At 36.3% G+C, this 24,144-nt stretch overlaps 1 protein-coding gene across 3 annotated transcripts in view; it reads left to right on the top strand.

Moving 5' to 3' along the window:
• PEX5L (peroxisomal biogenesis factor 5 like) overlaps positions 1–24,144 on the top strand; it is a 686,817-nt gene that overhangs the window by 326,152 nt on the left and 336,521 nt on the right. The gene's annotated exons all lie outside the window — the stretch shown is intronic.

The following is a 24,144-nucleotide window of genomic DNA, read 5'->3' as shown; positions in this document are numbered from 1 at the left end:
ATATCTATATCTATATCTATATTTATATATCCCTCATCCAGTCCTAGCCCCAGAAATCACATTTGCTGCTAATTCATTACTGATTATGCATATTTTCAGATTTATTTATCACATACTCATACATATGTTAATCTTTTACTTTGTGGCTTACTGAGAAAAGTCTACATCAAAGCTACAAAAGTACTCTCATATTTTCAGAGTTTATAATATTTAGACATTTAATTCTTCTGGAATTTATTATTTATTTATTTGTTTATTTTTGAGATGGAGTTTCACTCTTGTTGCCCAGGATGGAGTGCAATGGTGCGATCTTGGCTCACCACAAGTTCCACCTCCCAGGTTCAAGCGATTCTCTTGCCTCAGCCTCCCAAGTAGCTGGGATTACAGGCATGCGCCACCATGCCCGGCTAATTTTTTTGTATTTTTAGTAGAAACAGGGTTTCTCCGTGTTAGTCAGGCTGGTCTTGAACTCCCCACCTCAGGTGATCCACCCCCCTCAGCTTCCCAAAGTGCTGGGATTATAGGCATGAGCTACCATACCTGGACGGAATTTATTTTTATATAGTATAAGGTAGGGCTTAATCTGATGACCTTCTTAATAAATGCCCAATTGTTCAAAGCCACTTACTTACTAAATCCATACTTTATTTGACTGGAATTAAATGCCACTTTTATCACTCCAGTAACTATGTCATTATTTACTTGTTTCATCGCATTAGTTAATAATGTAGTATAATAATAATGTTGGCAATCTAAGAGTAACAGATGATCTCTCTCTCTTAGAACTAATATTAACTGAAATATCCTTAGAATGCCATCAGTGTTGGTTTCGTCTTTGATCCTCCAGAGCCAGATTGCCTGGGTTTGAATCCAGTATGCTAGAGGCCACTTGAATAGGCTCATGTGAGCAAATTGTGTGCGTCTCCTGCCAACTCCACTCATAGTGTCAATTTGTTGGTAGCTTGAAGTTGACTATGATGGGAGTACTTGCAAACACTATAAATAAGGGATTCGTGGGATGGGAAGTACAGAAAGTGGGAGGAGAGCCATTTGTCAAATATTGCCAAGCATTTACTAGCATACCACTGGTTGGAATTTTTGCTCTGGGCAAGTTATGTATCTGAACCTCAATTTCTTTATCTGAAAATAATGATGGTAACAGCAACTCCCTCATAGTTTGTTATGAGATTTAAAGGAGTTAAAGCATGTAAAGCATTAAAAATAGTGTCAGATATACTACTTTTTTTATAATTTATAATTTTCTATTGTATCCTTACTGTTAGCTTCTTTCTGATCTCTTTACCCATGTTTTCCTAACTTGCATTGAATGCTTGTTTCATTTATTTTAATTCTTTCTTATAATTGTCTTTGAGACTATGAATTTATCTCTGAATTCATTTTGGATCACATTCTATATCCAGTGTCTTCTTGTGTAGTTTCCTCACTGTCGTTTTATTTTACATAGCCTTTGAATTGCAGATTTTTTCAAAGTAACATGCACATGGTTAAACAGAGTTCTGAAAGACTTATGAAGAAAATTAACCAGCTTATGCATTACCCACCTTCACTCAAATGCTCCTAACTTTTAATAACAGTATTAATAAGTTTTGTTTTAATGCCTCTATTGACACTCTACTTATCTCTAAATAAGGTCACTATACTTCTATATCAAGAGTCACATGATTTGGATCATCTATTAATTTTGTTTTGATAAATAAGGATTTAACATATTCCTATCACACCTTTCCTCTCCCTCTTTTCTTGCCAGAGTGTACCATTATTTTTAATTTCCATTTACAGCAACATTCTTAAATCACTACTTCTTTTCCCAATAACAATAGGCACAGCTTTTAATCACTCTCTGTGTATGATGATAACATTATTACCCATCTTCTCTTGCTCTTCCAAATCCCAGCTGATGTTGGCTTTGCCATAGCTTTTTACATTGTCATTTTTAATAACATTTTCATTTTCTTCTGTAATCTTAGCTCATCCATGGTTTGCCTACAAACTATAAAATTCTAAAGTTGAAAACCAGCAAATGATTATTACATTCTAATGACTAGGCACATTTTTCAGTTGTTTTTAACAGTTTCAGTGTCAGCCTGTGCCACTTAAAGGGGAATATTCCTAGACCAAGTTGAAATTTATTCCTCTTGTTTACTGAACGAGCCCAGTCATGCCTCAATTTAGATGGCTGCCTCTCTTTATCATGACTTTCTTGTATAGTTTTGTTTGTTTTGCTTTCATGGAATCTCTGATTGCATTCGTCTCCGTGCTTTAATTGCATAAGGTATTTCCAAGATCTCCATCATAATACATGTTCCATCACATTCTAAGTTGTTTTGTTGTTGTTCTTGTAGCCCTTTGTCCTCCCAACTCTCCAATGTGGACTATCTTCTAAGTCACATATAAAACTGCACTCCCCCTCATTGATCTTTGGCCTCCTGCGTCAGTTCACTGCCTTATTTCAACAGAATACATCCTCCAAAAGAATCCCAGGAAACACAATCTGAGTCCTTACATATTTTTAGATATACCTTGTCCTCACACTTGATTGGTAATGTGACTAGAAAAAGAAATTTAGGCTGAAAATCACTTTTCCTCAGATACTTGAAGGCATTTACTCCATTGTCTCGTAACAGCCAGCATCTCTGAGAAGCATGGTTTCAGTTGGATACTCATTCCTTTGTAGATTATTTTTTGTTTGCTTCGGAAGTTTTAGGAACTTCTCTTTCTACTTGATTTTCTAATACTTCACATGTATATATCTAGGTTTGAGTCTTTTATTAATTCATCTTGTCCAACACTAGATGAATATTTTCCCTTACCTTGTAAGATATCATAATTTTGTAATCATAACATTTGAATTTATAATTTAATGACTCTCTTACCAGTTCCTCTCTGACTTCTCTTTTGGATGGTCTAGTAATTGAACATTGGGATCCTAGAATTCACCCTCTATATCTCTTCACCTTTTAAACATATTTTTTATGGTTGTATTTTTATTTTACATTGCGTATAAGTTCTTTAACTTTATTTTTCAATCTTACACTGTTTTTTAAATGTGGCAAACATATATTTAATTTCCAAGAGTTTCATCTTGTTATCTAAGATTTTCTTTTCCATAGAAGAGAGTACTAGTTTTTGCATGTAATACAGGCGTAGATTTCCTCAAGATACTAATTGGTGTTTTCTTTCTGAAGTTCTCTTTTTTCTCTTACTTATTTCTGTTTTTCTCTAGAGAGAGTTTTTCTATTTTATTCTCTTGGTTTTCTCTATCATGCTGTGGGATTTCCTGAAATATCTATAGCAATTCTTGTGCTTTCATCTATATTTAATAACCTATTAATGTAATTTGGATTTCCTCATTGATACAAAATTGAGTATTTTTTAATTGAAAGAGTTCTTTCTGTTGATGTTCTCTTGAACTGTTGAGTTTAACTCTTCATATATATAGCCTTTCCTATTATAATTTTTGTATGTTTTCTTTCTTTTAAATTGGATTTGGAAGAAAAATTGTCTGTTTTTTTCTCACTGTCTTTTGTTTTTGCTTTCCAAAACTCTGGCTGCTAAATTGACTTGTCATTTTGACTCTATTTCTGTTTTAAAATCTTCTTCATAATTATGACATAATTCTGTTTTAAAATTCATTTGTTTCTTCTATTTTTTTAAATTTTTTAAATACTGTTTTGTTTTTTATTTTTCTTGACTTATTAAGTAAAACATTTGACTATAATGTTTTGTCTTGTTTAATTTTTGAAAATATTTACAGATATAGATTTACCTCTGAATAAATCTTTAGCTATATCTAATATTTTTTTAAAAATTGGGTTCTCATTTTCATTATTTTATAATAGTTTCCAGCTTTGGATAAGGTGGATATTTGAAAAAATATATCTAAATTTCCTATTCTTGAAACTTACCACTGAAAGACTTACAGATCATAAAAATTGTATCTAAAAATAAAACCAACAACAGAAACCAAAGATGAAAAAGAACCATGTACTGGACACTTCGAGAAATTATGCTATGATAACCTATAGACAAATCAAAGTAAACAAAAGCTGACTCTACCACGTGACTTAATTGATAAAGTTCATGAATTTCAAAGGTAAATAAAAAATCCTATGAGAGCAATGACAACAAATTGCTGGATGTTGCCAGAAGTTTCTTTCCCCTATTGGAGGTGAACTCTTGAAATCACCATTAGAAGCCGAGCACTCTGGTTTGGGACCAACAGTTTAGTGGGCCTTTGGGTTATGGTGAATCTCTTTTAGAAAGGAGATGTCAGTTAACATCTTAACTTCTAAGTTTATGTGCATACTAATACAGAATATTATCTTCACTCAGTTCAAGGTGGCTCGTGTGTGGGCGTGATGGTAAGAAATGTGTAGTCATTTCATTTCTTCTTCTTCCTGAGCCTAAAGCATACTTGGAAACCTAGATTTAAAGTAGTGGAGATAGGATTGATAGCATTTCAATCCTTGGGAGATAAGCTGACCCATGCTATATGTGACTTAGGAGAGATAGAGAAAAGTGCCACAAAGTAAACAACAACAGCAACTATTATTTATTGTTTTTTTTAGTGTGTTCTAGCTATTATCTCCTGAGTGCTGCCAATGAACTCTAGCAATACTGACATTTGCTAAGCATTTTGAGTTCACCTTTTTCAAACCTTTTAAAAAACTTAGTTAACACACATTCACATAGCAATTACTAAGTGCCAGACACTATTGTAAGACTTTATTTATAATTCACGTAATCCTCATGATGGCACTATTATTTCTCCTATTTTAAAATTGAGAAAACAAGTAAAGCAAGATTAAATAACTTGTCCAGGGCCATAAACTAGTGAATTGTGGAGATGAAATTCTAAACCAAGCAGTGTGTCTACAGAGTCTATACTTTTAAACCCTGTACAATGTTGCATGTTAATTTTTCACACATAACCCCCACATTCAGCAAAACTTTGTTAAATACTATAGACAGATATTTGCCTTACTTTGAGAATTTAAAAGAATGGCATGAGTATACACTTCAGTAAAAACGTCAGGAGGAATCTACACTAGCATGGACAAAGCAAGAGAGAGGACTAAGGAAAAGATGACAAGAGAAAATGCACAAGGAAGGCTGGAGTAGTGACCTATGGTAGCACAACGTGGTCAGTGACAACTGGAATCAAACTACGAGAAATTGAAACACTTAAAAATACTAAAAGAAGAGAACACAATGACACTCCAGGCTTCCTAGAGCTATATCAGATGGGTCTTGAATATTTTAGCTGATTATTAAAGAACTAGAAACATCTATGTTAAATTTAGGCTCACCTAAAAATATTTTTGAAAGAAAAAAGAGTTAATGTCTCCAGAGCATTGAGGGGTAAATGATGTGAATCAAAATTTATTTACTAGATTATCATTGACAAAGGAAGGAAAATAAAAGATTATCTCCAATACTCAGGACCTCATAACACTTTTCTGAAAAATCTACTTCAACATACTATCCAGCAAACTTAAAAATGAATCAACACATTAACCCACAAATGGAGAACTCACAGTAAGAAAAATAAAATTGGCAGCAAGTTTTGAATCCACTTAAACACACCATAACTATGGGTACAAAGCAAAGTAATCATTGTGATTCCTGAAATTAAACTTCATAATATAAAAATTACATTGTTTTGGATGCAATAGTATAGAACTGAGCAAATATTTATGAAATAAAAAAATCTCGAAAATGGGTTGGAGGAGAACTTGAGAAGAAACTAGTGAGAGAGAATATAAAAACAGGAATATTCAGAGCAAGGAATCAAAACAAAAGATAAAATTTTATTTTTGAAGTATATACATTGAAATGTATATTTTAATCCCATTCATGAAAGATACAAAAGCCATTTTGAAAGGTTTCAAAAATATAGGTGATATTTTCATTAAAGCAAATATTTACCAAGTTTTTTTTTTTTAATTAAACATTGAGAAACTAATTTCAGGGGTCCTTTTTCAAATGCTTTTATTTAAAGCCGTTTACATTTTTTATGACTGTATCAATTGCATTTGTGGACCCCAAGGATTCTATATTCTCATGCTAGCCCAAATTTGGCCTTTAGAAATTTGTTAAAATTTTTACCTTAATTCTTCTTGCCAGCTTGAATGGTGCCTAATGTCTCTTCTTCCTGTGCTCTGCCAAAGGTGAATCAGTGTTTATCCCCATCTCCTTGAAAAGAATTGTCTTGGCCAGGTGCAGTGGCTCACGCCTGTAATCCCAGCACTTTGGGAGGCCAAAGCAGGTGGGTCCCTTGAGGTCAGGAGTTCAAGACCAGCCTGGCCAACATAGTGAAACCCCGTCTCTACTAAAAATACAAAAATTCGCCAGGCATGGTGGGATGCCCCTGTAATCTCAGTTACTCAGGAGGCTGAGGCAGGAGAATTGCTTGAACTCAGAAGGTGGAGGTTGCAGTGAGCTGACATCACTCCACTGAGCTTCAGCCTGGGTGACAGAGAGAGAACCCACCTAAAAAAAAAAAAAGAAAATAATTGTCTTTCCTTAAATTTCAGGCTACTTGATTAACCTGAAACTTCAGTTCTCCAATGAATTCAAGGAAATGTATGATATAAAATGCTTATTTGGCTTTTTTCTTGTTGTTAGAGTGGAAACTACACTCCAGTTTTCTACATCCTAGGCAAAAACAGAGCTTTTTTTTTTTTGCCATTATTTGTGGTGCTTTCTGTTTTAATATTTTCTTGCTGTTTCCTTTATCTTATCTTTCTTGATATTTATATTATTTCATTCCTATTTTATTCTTATGTTTTAGTAGACATGTATTTCCTGTTTGTTTTTTTGGTTTTTTTTTTGTTTTTTTTTTGTTTTTAGTCCAGTGGTTCTCAGTAGAAGTACCATGTCTTAGAATTTTGAAAATTTGTTGGGGCAATTTTCCTTGTCTCAATGACTCAGAAGGGCTATTATTCTTCTTTCCCAATTTTTTTATTATGGTAAAATACATACAACATAAAATTTATCATCCTAACCACTTTGAAATATACAGTTCAGTAAAATTAAATACTTCCATAATGTTGTGTGATCATTACCACTATCTAATTCCAGAACATTTTTCATCTTGTAAAACTGAAACTCTCTACCTATTAAACAATAACTGTCCATTTTCTTCTCTACCCAGCCCCTGACAACCACTGTTTTAAGATTTTGTCTCTATGATTTTTGACTACTTTACGTACCTAGTATAAGTAGACTCATACGGTATTTATCTTTTTTTGACTGTCTTATCTCATTTAGCATCATATCTTCAAGGTGCACCAATGCTGTAGCTTATGTCAGAACTGTCTTCCTTTTTAAGCTCGAATAGAATTAGCAACCCAAGTGTCCATTGATGGAAGAATGGGTTATATATATATATATATATATCACATTTTGTTAATCCATTCATGCATCGATGGACACTTGTGTTACTTCTACATTTTAGCTTTTATTAATATGACTATCATTTCAAAACCTACTTTCAATCCTTCTGGGTATATGCCCAGAAGTGGAATTGCTGGATTATATGGTGATTCTATTTTTAATCTTTTGAGGAACAGCTAACCCGTTTTCCATAAAGGCTGGGACTATTGTTTCTGAGTGTGTAGATAAGGAATACTAGATAATAGACATCCTAAAATGTGAAGAAAAGTTCCACACAATAAAGACTTTTCTCATGCCCACACAAGTTTAAACATCCTACTGGATGATCACATAAGTAAACACTATAGTTATGTTAGAACATACATTTATGTCATATAGAAACATAATTTTTAAATTAATTGTAAGAAATACTGAATTTTATAGAATGCAACTATTTTCTTTTGTTCAAAATTTGACCAAATGCTAGATTACTATTTTGGAAATAACTTCCTCATTCGCAATTCATCTTGTAAAGCTTCAGCCACCAATATAACATACCTCTGTCAATCCATATTTGTAACTTTGGCACCCAGTTATTCCATGTAAAGTTATGAACATCTAACTACTTCATTATATCTTCTACTGTTGTTGTATATGGGCATTTATATGTTTAAACAGTTATTTGTTTTGTAAGCCACTGAGATTCTGGAATAGTTTGTTACAGAACATAACCTAATATTGCTAATGCACATCACTTAGTTCCCTAGCACAATTTTTACTTGTTAGCGAAAAGTTGTCAGTCAACTCTCTGTCTCCATCTGTCCTGTCCCACCTGCATTCTATTAATAGAAAATTGCTGATGCTTCTAGAATGTGAATGACACCATTTTTCATTTCCAGGAGTGATGCAGGTGTATCTCTGGTTTTTTAAACTATTGACCATTACTCTTCTGGGAATCTTGGGAGAGGGAGAGTATGCTGTCTTCTCCAATTTATACAGAAGGCCTCCATATTCAATGGTATCAGTTACTTGGCTCATTGTAATTCAATTCTAGACTCCTTTGGGTGAAACTTAAGATGAAGGCAGGTAATAGAGACCTAGACCAATTTTCGTTTCCTATGAACATAGGAAAGATAAAAAGATGGAAATAAGAGATAAAGAAAGGCTCCTCTGGAAGACAAAATTGGCACTTTACAAGGCCTCACTTGTTTATTCATCACAAATCCATTTTTTAAATGTAGCTTGTTACTGAAAATAAAGCCCCATTCAAAGAAGCTGAAAAAAATTTCACACACTCTGAGGAGCCAGATGGTCTTTTATTCATAAAATTCTATCACTTCAGGATATTATAGAAGTTTTTAAACAAACAGAAGCCATAAAGTATACTGTTTCAACCTGAAATAAGATATTTTTAAAATGTCAATACATAAACTATCACATACAATAGTCAATGAATATGGATATGTTATTTTGACTTTAAACGGCTATAAGGAGGACACTGGTTGTTTTTACAGTTAAGACTATTTCCTTTTCTCTTTTAATGACAAGGCAAAGGACAAATAACTGAAATGAGCTTACCAGAATTTAAAATTAAAAGGAACAAAGTAAGTGATGAATTTACTACCTTCAGGGATTTAACATTTTCTAGACATTTATGTATGACATTTGACATGGTAAGAGCTAGAGTTCTCAGAGATATAGGAGATTTTTAAGGTATGAAAGAACTATTTGTCTCAAAAGGGAAAAAGTAGAGTGAAAACTATAGTTAGGACAATAGAGAAGGGGGTGGTGAGAGGAAGGAAGGGAGAAAGGAAGGGAGGGAGGGAGGGAGGAAGGAAGTCAGGAGAGGAGAGGAGAGGAAAGGGGAAGGGAGGTGAGGGGAAGGGAGGGGTAAATAAAAAAAATAGAGCAGATTTTTGCGAGACAAGCTTATCTAAACTCTTACAACAACTATATTTTCCAATTACAAAGAGGTTGTTCTAAAAGTAAGCATCGGCAAAATGATATTTTATTAAATGTTGGTGTTGCTTTTATAAATAGAGTTAGTATACAACAGAGCTTTTATGAAGTGATTGAAATGGCTTAAATGGGAACAGTGTAAATTGGAACGTTTGATAGGATGTCTGACAATCATAATTTGCAATCATCATGTGATGAAAACCTTGGTTCCAAGTGCCTTATTTTAAATTTTAATATAGAAATTCATAGTAATACACAAATTTTCATTTCCAATTTGACTGTTGATGAATTATGTCTTTTGTGGCTTAATTCTGTGGAATGACTCAGCTCATGTCTCAAGGAATGCTGGAGTGTTATTTTTATTAGATTCAAAATACAAAGGCAGTGTCATCTCTCTACTCTCCATCCTCTCAAGCTCTGTTTCAGTCATTATGAACTTCTTGTGCTCCCTAAATGTATTGTCATCTCTTTTGACTCTGGACCTTTGCCCATTCTTCTTCCTTTGCCTGAAATGCTCCACTCCCTTCACACTCCCTGATTGCCATTACACATACCTTAACCGAGTAACTCACATTCATTTTACAGGATTCAGTTAAAGCAACACATTCTCTGGGGTGATTTTCTTGCCTAGGTTTTCTTGGATGAAAAATAATGTCCCTGTCTTAGCCATTAATACACTGAAGTCACTATTTGTTACATTTGTCTCTCTACCTTGCTGATAACCTATTTGAAAGCCAGGGATAGTTTGTTCCTTTACAGTGTCTGGCATATAGTAAACAAGTTTTTGTAGGCACTGTTATTTGGCTACATAAAAGTCTCTTCATACTTGTCTTCCCTAACTATATTCAACTTCCCAATGGTGGCCATTACTCCACATATCTGGTCAACCAGATGTAGGTAGAAGTTCCTATGCATGGTTTCCCATCCCGAATGAAGAGCATAGGAAGGAATGTGTCCCCTTTCAGTCATTCAGCATTTTAGTGACCTTGTTAGCAGAGTGAGGGGTATAATTTGGATGTTTGTCTCCTCCAAATCTCATGTTGAAATGTAACCCCCATTGTTGGAGGTGGGGTCTAGTGAGAAGTGTTTAGATCATGGGAAAATATCCTTCATGAATGGCTTGGTGCCACTCCATGTGGCTAAGGAAAAGATGGCCACACATCTTTTGATACTTCTTCCATTAAAAGGTGTGTTGTAGGTCCTCTTCCCTTTAAATCTAGGCTCACCTGTGACTGTTTTGACCCAAAAAATATGATGGAAGTGATTATAGCCCCTTTATTTAATGAAAGTCTTTACTGTAGTTATCCTATGCTTGTCTAGCCATTGTATGCTGGAGTATGACGGACAGAGAACTTGTCTCTTTATCTCATAGGTCTTCAGCTAAAAAGGCATCGTATTGGTGGAACTAGAAGAAGGAGCCACACTCGAGAAGTCTTAACTCTCTCTGAATATGATATAGATCATGAGACCCTAGATTTTGAGCCTAAGCCTGGTGCCATAATGAAATGAGGCTTTTTGGGTCTTGAGAGGAGGCAAGTGTGATTTTGCATGTGGAAGGAATGTAAATAATTTATAGCAAGAGTACAGACTGTGGTAAAGATGGAAGTAAATTCTTTGACACTCCTATTGAGGGTTGAAAGGAGAAGATGGAGGGTCACTATATCTTTTTGCTTCCTTCTTTTTGGAGTCCTGAGCCACCATACAAAAAATCTGATTATTCTGAGGGAACCATGCTGTGAGGAAGCCCAACCTAGCCATACAGAGAGGCTTTATAGAGTGGAAGATGCCTGCCCAATCCCCAACTATAACCACCAGCTTTTTCAACTTCTTGCCCTACAGAATCAGGACATACGATATTTTAAACTTGTTGTTTAAAACTATAAGTTTTGAGGTCGTTTGAGGTAGTATGCAGTAATAGATAATTGGAACATTAGGTAAAAGCATAATTTTTGTTTCTATGTTCTTCTGTCTTCTTCCTGCCTGGATGTGCACACAAGACAGAGATCTAAGAAAACTCCTGAAATTGTGAGACAAAAAAATTCTTTAAAATAATTTAAAAAAAAACTACCTACAGATTAATGATGTCAGAATGGAAAGACAGAAAGAGTCTGGGTCCTTGCTGACACTATTGAGCCATCCATACCAGACAGCCCTAGACTGGTTCATCTGGCCAATGTTATTCTGGCTTTCTGTTATTTGCCAGTGAGCACATTCAGAGCTGATAAAACTATCAACAGATATTTGTTAACTGATTTGTTCAATTTTATTGAGTCCCTTCTTCCTCAGCCACATCTTTTCTGAAAATGTTTACCTTCAACAATGTGACCTTTTTGGGATATGTAGATAGTACCTAAAGAGCAAGCTTTCATGGTAGGTACATTTCTCAGAGATGCTCAATTGTATTCAATCTCCACTCATCCAACTCTGTTCATTTTCCCAGCCTTTATTAGAAAAGTGTTTTGTTTTCCAAGCACCCCTTTGAATCTTCATTTCCAACTCTGTGACCCCAAGATGTAGGGTCATTTTACCTTAAAACCCTTCCTGGTTTTGCCTCAGTTGTAAGATGGAACAAGATGCCTCTGAAAGGAGAGGACTTTCCAGCAGTCAGAAGTTTTCATTGCCTTTACTGTCTGGCTTTTAAGTTCTTAAATTTATTATAGTTTTTCTTAGCAAACATAAAAAAGAAATCATAAAAGATTTCTGTGTGTAATGGGCTCTCTTAAGTTTCCAGACACTGATGTCTATGAAACAGTAATGAGAAAAAAAAAAAAAATGGCAGTCACACCAGAGACCTTCTCAGTACTGACTTCCTAAAATGTGTCTCCTTTCGGTCATTCAATGTTCTGGTGACCTGTGTTAGCAGAGTGAGTGATATAATTTGGATGTTTGTTTCCTCCAAATCTCATATTGAAATATAATCCCCAGTGTTGGAGGTGGGGCCTGGTGGGAGGTGTTTGGGTCATGGGGGGAGATCCTTCATGAATGCCTTGGTGCCATCCTCACAGCAATGAGTAAGTTCTCACTCTGAGTTCACATAACTTCCGGTTGTTTAAAAGAATGTGGAATCTTCCACCTCTCTCTCTTTTGCTCCTGCTCTCACCATGTGATGTGCCTGCTCCCACTTTGCCTTCCACCATGATTGTAAGCTTCCTGAGGCTTCACCAGAAGCCAAGTCAATTTTAATACCATCCTTGTATAACCTGCAGAACTGTGAGTCAATTAATCTCTTTTCTTTATAAATTGCCGAGTCTCAGGTATTCCTTTATAATAACACAAAAATGGACTAACACAATGAGTATAAAATGAGTAATAAAAAAATGCTCTAGTTTCTGTTGCCTAAAATGTTAATATCTCAGCATGGAGGAAGAGGGTGCATTAAGGTGTAGGGATAGAGCACAAGCATTGGAGTTGTCTGGCTTTACATTTATCAGTTATTGACTGTATAATTCTGTGAAAATCATTTTAAAACATGCTCCCTCTACTTCAGCTGGGTTATTAGAAAGCAAGCTTGTTGTGAAGATTAAATGAGACAATCTATGTAAAGCATATGCTTTAGGGCTTAGCACATAGGAAAGAAATGATAACTGCTGACTCTGCTATAAAAGAAAGTAAAGTACTTAAAAGTCAGCCACTACATTACCTCTACAGTATTCTCTTTTAAATATGACTTTTGGGGATTACTATATATAAATTCTTCATTTCCCTAAAAATCTCTGCCTTTAAAACATGAATGAAATAATTACAAAACAATAATAAATAATGCTAAAACACTAAGGTGCCAACATTTGATATAATTTCTGTCTAGTCTCCTAAATGGAGTATTTGAAGAAGTAAAAACTACTTTGGAAATATTGTATCAGATAAAAGCTAAGAGTTGCCAAATATGGAGTTGAAGATAAATGTAGTAGCAAGTAAAACGATATAAAGAAGCAATCTAAAAATTATGATATCTCAACAAATAAAACATAACAAGTATCTAATGAATCCCAGTGGCTAAAGTGATTGAGTAACCGTTGTAACTTACTCAATTTCTTCAATACAGTCCTTAAATATTTGAACTTAAAGAAAATATTTTATGAAAAATAGCACATTCTCTTGCACTGCACTTTTATGTGGAGTAAAATAAAATGTACACTGTTTATTTAATAATAGACTACAGATGACCCTCTAAAATGACTTTGTTCCTCACCTTAATGTTTATTTGGACCTGTTCACTTATGCAATATGCTAAAGATTTTCTACTTCACAGAAACTACCTTTTGAGTTTCTGTAGGTATTTTGTTACTTTTGGCTTCCTAAAATTGGGTACTGTAATGATATACAATGGGGCTGGCACAAAAATATTCTTGTCCTACTAAAGAACTACTCTCAAAGCCTGAAGCTGATACACCACTAAAAAATATCACTTGATGAATAATGAAGTTAAGAAGGCCTTTTAACCTGGTAAAATAAGGGGGGATCAATCAGTACACTACATTTTAGGTACATTTTTGCCTATAAAACCCTTTCTTTGGGTGGATCACCTGAGATTAGGAGTTTGAGACCAGCCTGGCCAACATAGTAAAATCCTGAAATCCTGTCTCTACTAAAAATACAAAAATTAGCTGAGTGTGGTGGTGCACACCTGTAATCCCAGCTACTCAGGAGGCTGAGGCAGGAGAATCACTTGAACCCAGGAGGCAAAGGTTGCAGTGAGTGGAGACCATGCCACTGCACTCCAGCCTGAGTGACAGAGTGAGATTCCATCTCAAAAAAAAAAAAAAAAAAAAAAAAACTTTCTTCAAAAAGAAAGAATTTTAAACAGTACATGTCTATTATGTGCAAATGATTTTGCCTTTTTCCACTTGTTATTTCTGAAATAATCTCTCAAAAAGTCACTTTGAAGATAATTGTCTTGTAAACCATCCTAATCAGTGTTAACTTTTCTGGTTCTGGAAAACCTGAAGGAATGAGGTTAATACTCATCTCCTTTTCCAAAAGGTATAAACATCAGTAGATTTTGTCATTATATAAAGCAAATGTTCCAGCTATGATAGAATAATGCAGACTTGGTTCTGAAGCAAATAATTAGGTCTCAGAATATCATGTATGCCCCAAAGAAAGAGATTGATATACATTATTAGGCAGAATTGTCAAGATAAATAAAAGAAAAAAGGAATGAGATATATTTTGGAGCCCTGCCAAACAACAGAACATCCTGATGTCTGTAAAAGAGACCAAAATATGTCACCCCAAAGTGTGACTTTTGGAGACTAGGGTATGCCACCCCCAAAATGCCTCTGTGGCGTGAGGATTATTTTGAGCTGATTGTTTTGAGAAACTGAGGCCATGGGAGAAGCTCTGAAAACAGAAGTTATCTTTTATAAGAGAAATTGATATCTATAAAGGAAATCTCCATTTGTAAACATGTCTCCCCTCTTTATACCATGAAGAGAAGGATAACTCTAAATCACTAGAGACTCATAAACGGAGAAGGTACTGACACAAATCTGCAAGCAAGCCTTACCCTTGTTTACAGTGCTTTTTCTGGCCACTTCCCCATAACCTTGCCTTCCCTACATTCTTCTTTGTTTCAGCAGAGGATGGTATTTAAGCCTGAACTGAAAGCCACTTCTTTGAGATTTACTCACTTCTCTGGGTATCTCCCAGGTATATGAAGCTATCTTCACAGGGTTAACAAGATTTCTGGACTGAAATATTGTTATAATGAAGCATTACTCATGCTACGTTTTGACCCACAGCCTTGTAACTGAAAGTCACATAGTACTAGATACTGACCGTTTGCATCCCCATTGTTCTATAGATAGGATTTATGACATTAGAATCATAAGACTTTTGTTTAAGAATTCCTTAAGCAGATCCTGAGTTGGGGTAGAACAACTGCTGCCAAGCAGTTTAAAGACCTCCATAGAGGAACCGAATCAGCATGAATACAATTTCTTCATCTCCCTGTCCCATGACTTCTCCTTTGAACTATGAACGATCTCCACACGTCAGCCCACTCCAAAATCCTTAAAACCGTAGCCCCAAACTCCTCAGGAAAATGGATTTGAGGTGTCCTCCTATCTGCTCATTCACCAGCCCTACAATTAAACGTCTTTCTTTGCTGCAACCCATTGTATTGGTGTATTGACCTGCTGTGCATATTGCACAACAGACTTATTACAATTACATATATATGACATACACATGTTAATAAACATGTTTGTTTTCCTCTTGTTAATCTGTCCTGCTCTATAGGGGCCCATCTCAACTAAGAACTATGAAGGCTAAAGAAAACATTATCTTTTCTCCCCTACGCTTACCTGAGTCACACACAAACAGAAGCTTTAAAAGTAAAGCATTTGTCCCATTGGGGCCAGGCCTACCACCTCCAGTCTCTGTAGACAGTGTGAACCCTGAAAATTTGAGACAGGTCTCAGTTAATTTAGAAAGTTTACTTTGCCAAGGTTAAGGTTGTGTGTCTGTCACACAGCCTCAGGAAGTCCTGTTCACATGTGCCTAAGGTGGTCAGAGCACAGCTTGATTTTATACATTTTAGGGAGACATGACACCAATCAATATATGTGAAATGAACATTGGTTCAGCCCGGAAGGCAGGACAACTTGAGGGGAGGAGGCTTCCAGGTCACAGGTAGGTGAGAGACAAAAGGTTGCATTCTTTGGAGTTTCTAATTAGCCTTTCCAAAGAACTTATCTCAGTGAGCAGAGGGATGACTTTCTCAGTGAGCAGAGGGATGACTTTCAACAGAATGGGAGGCAAGTTTGCCCTGAGCAGCTCCCAGCTTGAATTTTCCTTTTAGCTTAGTGATTTTGGGTATCAAAGATATTTTTCTTTCACAACAGTAAAGGGACACTAACAACATTATTTGCCTCTGTCCATTACCCCTCAGTGTTAGAGGTGTAGGGTTGAAAGGAACTTTCTTTCCATTCCCTGAAGATCTGGTAATTTGAGTGGACAAAGAAACTGACAATAGACAGACTAACAGGAGAAAAAGCATACAAATGTATTAATGTGCAAATACACCACGTCACAAAAAGTATGGAAATCAAAGAAAGACCAGTTGATTGAAGGTAAAATATCCTCTTCATAGGGGAGAGGGTAGTGGGGGTTGTAGGCAATTTTAAAGAAAGAGTAAATTATTTTTAGGGGTGAAGAATGGGCCTGAAGAACAGACAATAGCCTGGGAAAAATTTTATCTGGGCTCCAGGTGTGGTGTCAACTGTACTCTTCCCTTCTTCGAGTTAATCTTCTATGTTTGATGAGATTATATATAGGGAGGGTGTCCAAGAAAATTGCATTCCTTCTGGAGGAACCTCCTTCAGTCAGGTAAGGGAACTTCAGAGAAAGTTTCTTCCTGTGCTTTGGGAGAGGTAGAGGGGTGAGAGACGGATGCGGGAGAGGGTCAGAGAGACTGATTCTGAGGCTGCTTCTTAAAAGCTCAAAGTCCTCAGCATGTCAAAGTGCCCTACTCTGGGGTATCATTTTCTAAGCTCCAGCAAGGGTGAGATAGGTGCTGCTCTGCAAGTCACATTACTACATTTGTACCTTCTACATCAAACTGTGGAGTGGATCAGTTTCAAATATCCACAAAATTGTGGACTATACGGGTGGAAGGATGTAGCTTCCCATTGTGTTTGGATCAAACTCTGTTAGAGGCACCCTTTATTCCATCAGGCGTGCATGGAGGAAGTAACCTATAGTAAAGTACTTCTCAGTAACAAAACAATCCACACAATATGTAGTATAGTGAGCTAATTGACACCAGGCTTTTGAAGAGCTTGTTTACAGGAGTGGGCTAAAATTAATACAAGCCTGGGGAGTTTACCTACAGCTTAAGTAAACAAATAAGATTCCTTATATCAATACATTACATAAGATTTATGGTTATTGCAAGCCTCACAATTAGGTGTTTTTTCCTAAGATATTTTGTAAACTTTGTAGTTAAACTGTAGAGTATCCCAGAGAGCTTCTTGTTCTTCTTAAGTATGGAAAAAAGAGAAACTGTGATCATGATAACAAGAAACAAGATAAATAGTTTTAAAATTGCATAAGATATTTGCCACAATTATCTAGCCTCTAACTATCTCTTCATTCTTTGTAGTTTTATGATCCTGGAAATGTTAATATTTATTATTATTTTCTTTTTTTATCTTGCTACAAAGGACAGTAAAGCACAGCTCTAGAATTTTCAGACTTATTTTTTGTCAACAAGGTTATTTTTTTTCCAAGGGTTTCTCATCAAATCCCATTATTATCTATAAGTAATTTTAATTTTAACCACGGCTAATTCCTTTTGGTTCTTACAACTTTGATTCCAAAATGGAAAATTATTTGATAACAGGTAAGTAAAAGAAAAGTCTGTAGATGGCTAACAGCAAACATGAAGAGTCCCTCAAGTGAAAACTAAAGTGACTCCTGGACAAATGTCTTTTGGACACTTTAGGTAAAAAAAAGTTAAAGTTTTATTTATTGAAAAAATTGTCAGAGCTTTTCATATGGTAATGTTCATATGAATCTCTAAAAGAAGATTTAATCATATAAGCTTTTCAAGGTTATATGATTAAAAATATTCTTTTTTTTTTTGGCCGGGCGTGGTGGCTCACACCTGTAATCCCAGCACTTTGGGAGGCCGAGATGGGTGGATCACGAGGTCAGGAGATCGAGACCATCTTGGCTAACATGGTGAAACCCCGTTTCTATTAAAAATACAAAAAATTAGCTGGGCGTGTTTGTGGGCACCTGTAGTCCCAGCTACTCGGGAGGCTGAGGCAGGAGAATGGCGTGAACCCAGGAGGCGGAGCTTGCAGTGAGCTGAGATCGCGCCACTGCACTCCAACCTGGCGGACACAGCGAGACTCCGTCTCAAAAAAAAAAAAATTCTTTTTTTTTTCTTCTTTTCCTTAGAAGATTTTTCTCAACTTTTTTCCTGTATAGTAAACAAATCATCAGTTACCTTGCTATCAAATGTGGTACATGGACCAGTGAGAAAGGAGAGAGGAAGGAGCAAATTAGGCAGATATTTAGGACAAGTCCTCAGAAGAATTATTTTCTAACAAAAAGAGCAGCCTGGAAGATTAAGCTACAAGCACAGATAAAAAAGCAAGGTCCAACATTAAAAAAAAAAAAAAAAATGCCTTCTGTGAAGCCAGTAAGTTTCAGGATATACACGGTGGGCTTCAGTGGGCATATCCCTTTCCTTTTTGGGGCATACTCAGATAAGGAAACTTGTACAAGGGGTTTTGCCTGAAACATGCCTGCAGATGCACAGATAAGATACACAGAACCAGGCATGTCCACAATTAAAAATTCCGCCCCCTGACACATGCACAGTAACGGAAGTTAAACAACATGGAGTAACTCAGGCTAAGAGCCTGCATGTGCACTAGAGGGACAGGGTGGAACTGTCAGGAATTTACACCCTATACAAATGAAACACTTAGTCCTGACGAGTTTTTTGTGCCTTATGCAAATAATGCATCTCGCCCCACCAGCCTATTTATAAAAGTCCTTGTATTCAACTGTAAAATGGCAACCCTCTTTCTAGTCCCCTCTCCGCAGTGGAGAGCTTTCTTCTTTCTCTTATTAAACTTTCACTCCAACCTCCTTAAATTTCTTGGTCGTGAGACAAAGAACTCCAGGTGATACCTCAAACCATGAGAGACTGCCACATTGTGGTGCATTGACAAGACTGTAACAGCAGCAGCACCAGCATCACTCACTATCTTAGAAAGACTTAGTATCAGGCCCCACCCAGGCCTACTGAACCAGCATCTGCAAGATTTCCAAGACGACCCTTTGCATATTCACGTTCGAGAAGACTTGGACTAAAAGATAATTCTGAAACCAAAGTGACAACACTTACGTTTAGATATCTTTCTGGAATGTAACTTTCGTGACAATAGAAATTATTTTGCTCACAAATGTATCCCATGTACCAGAACAGTGTTTATGGAACATTATAGGTATTATGTGCTCTATAGTATTAATGAAACATTACCTTGATTTGTTGCCTCATGGATTGGGGCATGGGCTTGGGGAGAAGAAATGATGGTCTTTCCAGAAAGCATCACTTCAGAGTAATTTTCAGCCTCCAAGATAGACAACAGATTCATTGCAGACATTATGGAGGATAGTTGAAAAATCTGGCTATGGAAAAATAACTAAAAAATATTCATTTTATAGGTGATGGAAGTAATATTTTTTGCAAGTATTTTATAATTCTAATACCTAGAATGACTGTGTTTTAAACACTCAGAAGTGTTCTAGCAACTTCTGAGTTCTACAAAATCAGTTTTCTCTTACTCATTGAGGTTGTCTTTCTGAAATGGTTTCTTTGGTGTGTGATTTTCACTCTGGGCCTCTTTTTTGTAAATCTCAGAGTCACATTATTGTATATTGAAAGACTTAAACTTCCACATGGCTTCTAACACTAATGTGATTTGCAATTAAGCTTCTAATGATCTTTGTAAATTGAGATCACTGATTTAACTCCTATTAAGGGTAATTGTGGAACAGCTTTGATATAGAATTATATAATATGGACACATTTCCTGACTTAATAATGTGGAGCTTTAATAGCTAAAAATACTATAAACTATAATTCAATGTAGACGTATAGTTAATGGAATCGAGGGCATCTTCATGGGATGCAAATGGAGTATTGCTTATATAGTTCTGAGGACACAGTGAAGAACCTTCTTCCCTCTGCCATCACCACAAAATAGTTGATCATAATTTTAATAGACTCAAACTTGGCCATTAGTAACTACTAAGGAAACCCTACCTTTTACCTCTGGCCTTACATTCTCTTCCAGTGTCTGTCTTTTCCAGTTACTCCCTCAATACTCTGTGGTCTGTCCTTCTGGCTGCCTGACATTTCTCAGAAGTATTTCATTCCTGCGGACCTTCTCTCAACTTATTCCCCTGGAATACTCGGCCCACTTTTCTCTCTGCTTTCTTCTCTGTCTGGTGAATTCCTATAAGCCCTTCAGCACATAGGTCAACCATTAACTCTAGAAAGACTTCCTTGACTTCTCAGGCTAAACTACTACTACTGCACTATGTAGTTATCTCTCTTCCAGATAAGTCATTTATTATGTCTCTTTGAGAATGTGTTGGATTCTTGTCTCACTACATATACCAAAGTAGGTCTTGCTAGATTATTAACTGTTCAGGGATGGGTATGTCAGATTTTTTATCTACGTATTTCTAATAATTAGCATAATAGAATTCAGTTATTCAACAATAAGCATCTTAAAGAGTTCAGTGAATGAAAGACAGTGAATGAATGAATAATCTGAACCTAACAGAATGTGAGCAATGCAATTTTTCTAAGCAAGGCATATTCAAATGCAAATTCATATGCCATTGCTTTCTTCCTTCAGTGTTTAAATTCTTTAAGTGGTCTAATATAATAATAGTTGTCATGCACGTCCATGTGAAGAGACCACCAAACAGGCTTTGTGTGAGCGATAAAGCTGTTTCTTTCACCTGGGTGCAGGTGGGCTGAGTCCGAAAAGAGAGTCAGCAAAAGGTGGTGGGATTATCATTAGTTTTTATAGGTTTGGGATAGGCGTACAAAGTACATTCTTAAGGGCGGGGGAGAGTATTACAAAGTACCTTCTTAAGTGCCAGGGAGAATATATGGTATTAGTTAGGGTGGGGCAGGAACAAATCACAATGGTGGAATGTCATCAGTTAAGGCTATTTTCACTTCTTTTGTGAATCTTCAGTTGCATCAGGCCATCTCGATGTATACGTGCAGGTCACAGGGGATATGATGGCTTAGCTTGGGCTCACAGAGCTGACAGTAATAACCACAATTTATCAAGCATACATCATGAAGCAGGCACTACGCTAAGTAGTTTGATGCAGATACAAATTCCTTTTTCTGAAGTACTTATGGCCCTCTCTAATTAAAAAACAAAAACACAAAAATTAAAAGCTCCCTTGTGTACATAATCAGTCCTCTGTCTCACTTGTCACCCCTTTCTCTGACTCAAACACACTCTTTTCTCACAATTTATCATGACAACAGTTTATCTTCTACAGCTATTTCCTATGTATTAATTTTCTTTCTGTAATTACACTGGGAACACTCTCAGAAGCAATATCGTACATTTTTGATGTTCTATTTCTTTCCCCATCCTGCTCCAATCTCCATCAGAATATTAATCACTAAGGAGGGATTTAACACATATTTGAGCTTTGAGATATTTTCTTCCTCTTTTCCTCACTCCTCAGTTTTTTTTCCTTTTATTTTCTCCCTTGGAATCATACTTAATACTTAACTGCCTTTAAGTATTGTAACACTGAAGCAGTCACGTAGGGATGTGCTCACTGTTGGTTGCTGCACTTCAACATCATGATTTTCACCTGTTGTCCTGCTATAATTATTAATGGTGCATCCTTTCATACTCAAAGATGTCCCCATTGGGATGATAAATTATATGGTCATCCTAACGATAGGAAAAAAAATGCTGCAGAAAATTGAACAGAAAATCACAGGCTAGAAAAGTGTTCTATCACCTAGGTAACTACACAAGAGGATGCAATGTAGACATAGCAGTTCTGAGATTATTTTTATCTAATATAAACTGTTCCACAGCATAGAAAAAGATAAGACAATTTTCAATTCATAATCATAATGCAAAAAACTAGCAAGAATAGCACAAAAAAAAAATATGGGTCATTTTCACCTACATATATAGATGCAGAATTATATAAAATAATAACTAAACTCTGACAAAATAATATTTTGTGCTTAACAAGGAATTATTCAAGACTGAATGATCTACTATTAAGGTGTCTATTAAAGTAATTCACTACTTCAATATATTAAGGATATTAAGCACTTAACAATATACTTACTCCTGGTAACAATTCTCTTTTAAATGGACACCTTAAGGACACTTAAGAAAAGCTTATTAGTAAAGTATTTTTAAACTATTGTGGTGTAGACTGGGGAGGAAAAATATATATAACTGGATCTTTCCTATTTCCACTACAGAATGAAAGCCTTAATCTGATTAAAAGGCAACAAGCACCCTGCTCTTAGGACATTGTTAAACACTGTTAGATATGAGTTCTAAATTTCTCTTCAAAGAATTAAAATGTCAGTATGTTCAATTCTCTGCCTTCTACTTAAATTTAACTTCCTCATAAAGCAACCTTTTTCAATTACCTGCTCCACCCTGATGCATTCCGATTACCTACTCCACCTTGTCTCAGTCCGATTACTTGTTCCACCCTGACTCATTCCAATTACCTGCTCATTCTCCACCCTGACTTATTCTGATTTCCTGCTCTGCCATACCCATTTTTCCTGCCAAATCACTCACCCTGTCACTCTGTTTAAATTAGCCAATCGGAATTAGTTTAGCCTGTGTAGTCTAACCCTAGCCAATAAGAGAACAACACAGCAGCAGGGGCCACGTGCATCAGGGATATGAACCCTTTCCCCTCCCTTGCCCAAGTGCGTGCTCACCATTGCTCCATCTGTAAGGATGCACCCTTCTATAGAAGTACATTGCCTTGCTGAGAATTAAAAAGAAGATTTTATATTTGAGTGCTATTTCTTTTGTGGCACCGAAACTTTATTTATAACAACACTCATTGCAGCTGAGGAAAGGGAATGGGAGAGAAAAAGCTGTTTCTGGAGTAGGGACAAGACAATGTCCCAAACTCACAAATTACTGCCAGAGGAGAGACAAGAGAATTGAGAAGTCATACCCCCAAGACTTAGTGACATCATGCAATACTAAAACTGAGAGTTATTCAGATAAAGAGACTACAACCTCTCACAACCATCACTGCCCAATGTCAGCTAAACAAGCTTAGAAAAATGAGTAGCAGCAGAGAAATACTGCAAGAGGAACAAAAGGGCATGCAAAGTTACCCTCTCTGAGGCAAAGTACAAAGGGAAGACTTAAAACTTAGACTCAATAAGACATTCCTCTGGTAATCCAGTCCACACCCTGACACAAAGTACAGTTGACCTTTGAACAGTGTGGGGGATAGAGGCGTAAACTCCCTCCCCCCATGCAATTGAAAATCTGCATATAACTTTTGACTCTGCAAAAACTTAACAACTAATAGCTTACTGTTAATAAGAAACCTTACCAATAACATAAACAGTCAATTAATTCATATTTTATGTATTACACTGTATTCCTGCAATGAAGCCACAGAAAAGAAAATGTTATTAAGAAAATCATAAGGAACTGTAAATATATTTATTATTTATTAAGTGGAAGTGGGTCCTCGTGTTGTAGGAGTTATTAAGAACTTATTTTAGGCAGATAGAAAAATGGGTCCTTAGGAAGTTTTCATTTTTAAAGCTGCTCCAGGAAAGTTTCCTGTAAAGCCCCGGCTCTTAGAGCCAACCTGGCAACGTTTGATATGCAAATGCAAGCCATTAGAAACTGGATCCACCCAACGTGGTGATTCCCAGGGCCTTCTTGCCCTTGTCCCACGTGTTCCTGGCAACATGGCCACCCCCACATATCCCCATGTGGGTAGAACATCATAGCGCCCTGCATTTGCTTTTTTTTTGCGGGGGTGTGGGGGATGAATGTCACTCTGTTGCCAGGCTGGAGTGCAGTGGCACCATCTTGGCTCACTGCAACTGCCGCCTTCCGGGTTCAAGTGAGTCTCCTGCCTCAGCCTACCGAGTAGCTGGGACTACAGGCAGGCGCCACCACCCCCAGCTAATTTTTTGTATTTTTAGTAGAGATGGGGTTTCACCATGTTGGCTAGGATGGTCTCGATCTCTTGACCTCGTAA

Source organism: Symphalangus syndactylus, chromosome 17 (assembly GCF_028878055.3).
Source record: "Symphalangus syndactylus isolate Jambi chromosome 17, NHGRI_mSymSyn1-v2.1_pri, whole genome shotgun sequence".
Taxonomy (NCBI): Eukaryota; Metazoa; Chordata; class Mammalia; order Primates; family Hylobatidae; genus Symphalangus; species Symphalangus syndactylus.
This window is presented reverse-complemented; position numbering and strand designations above follow the sequence as displayed.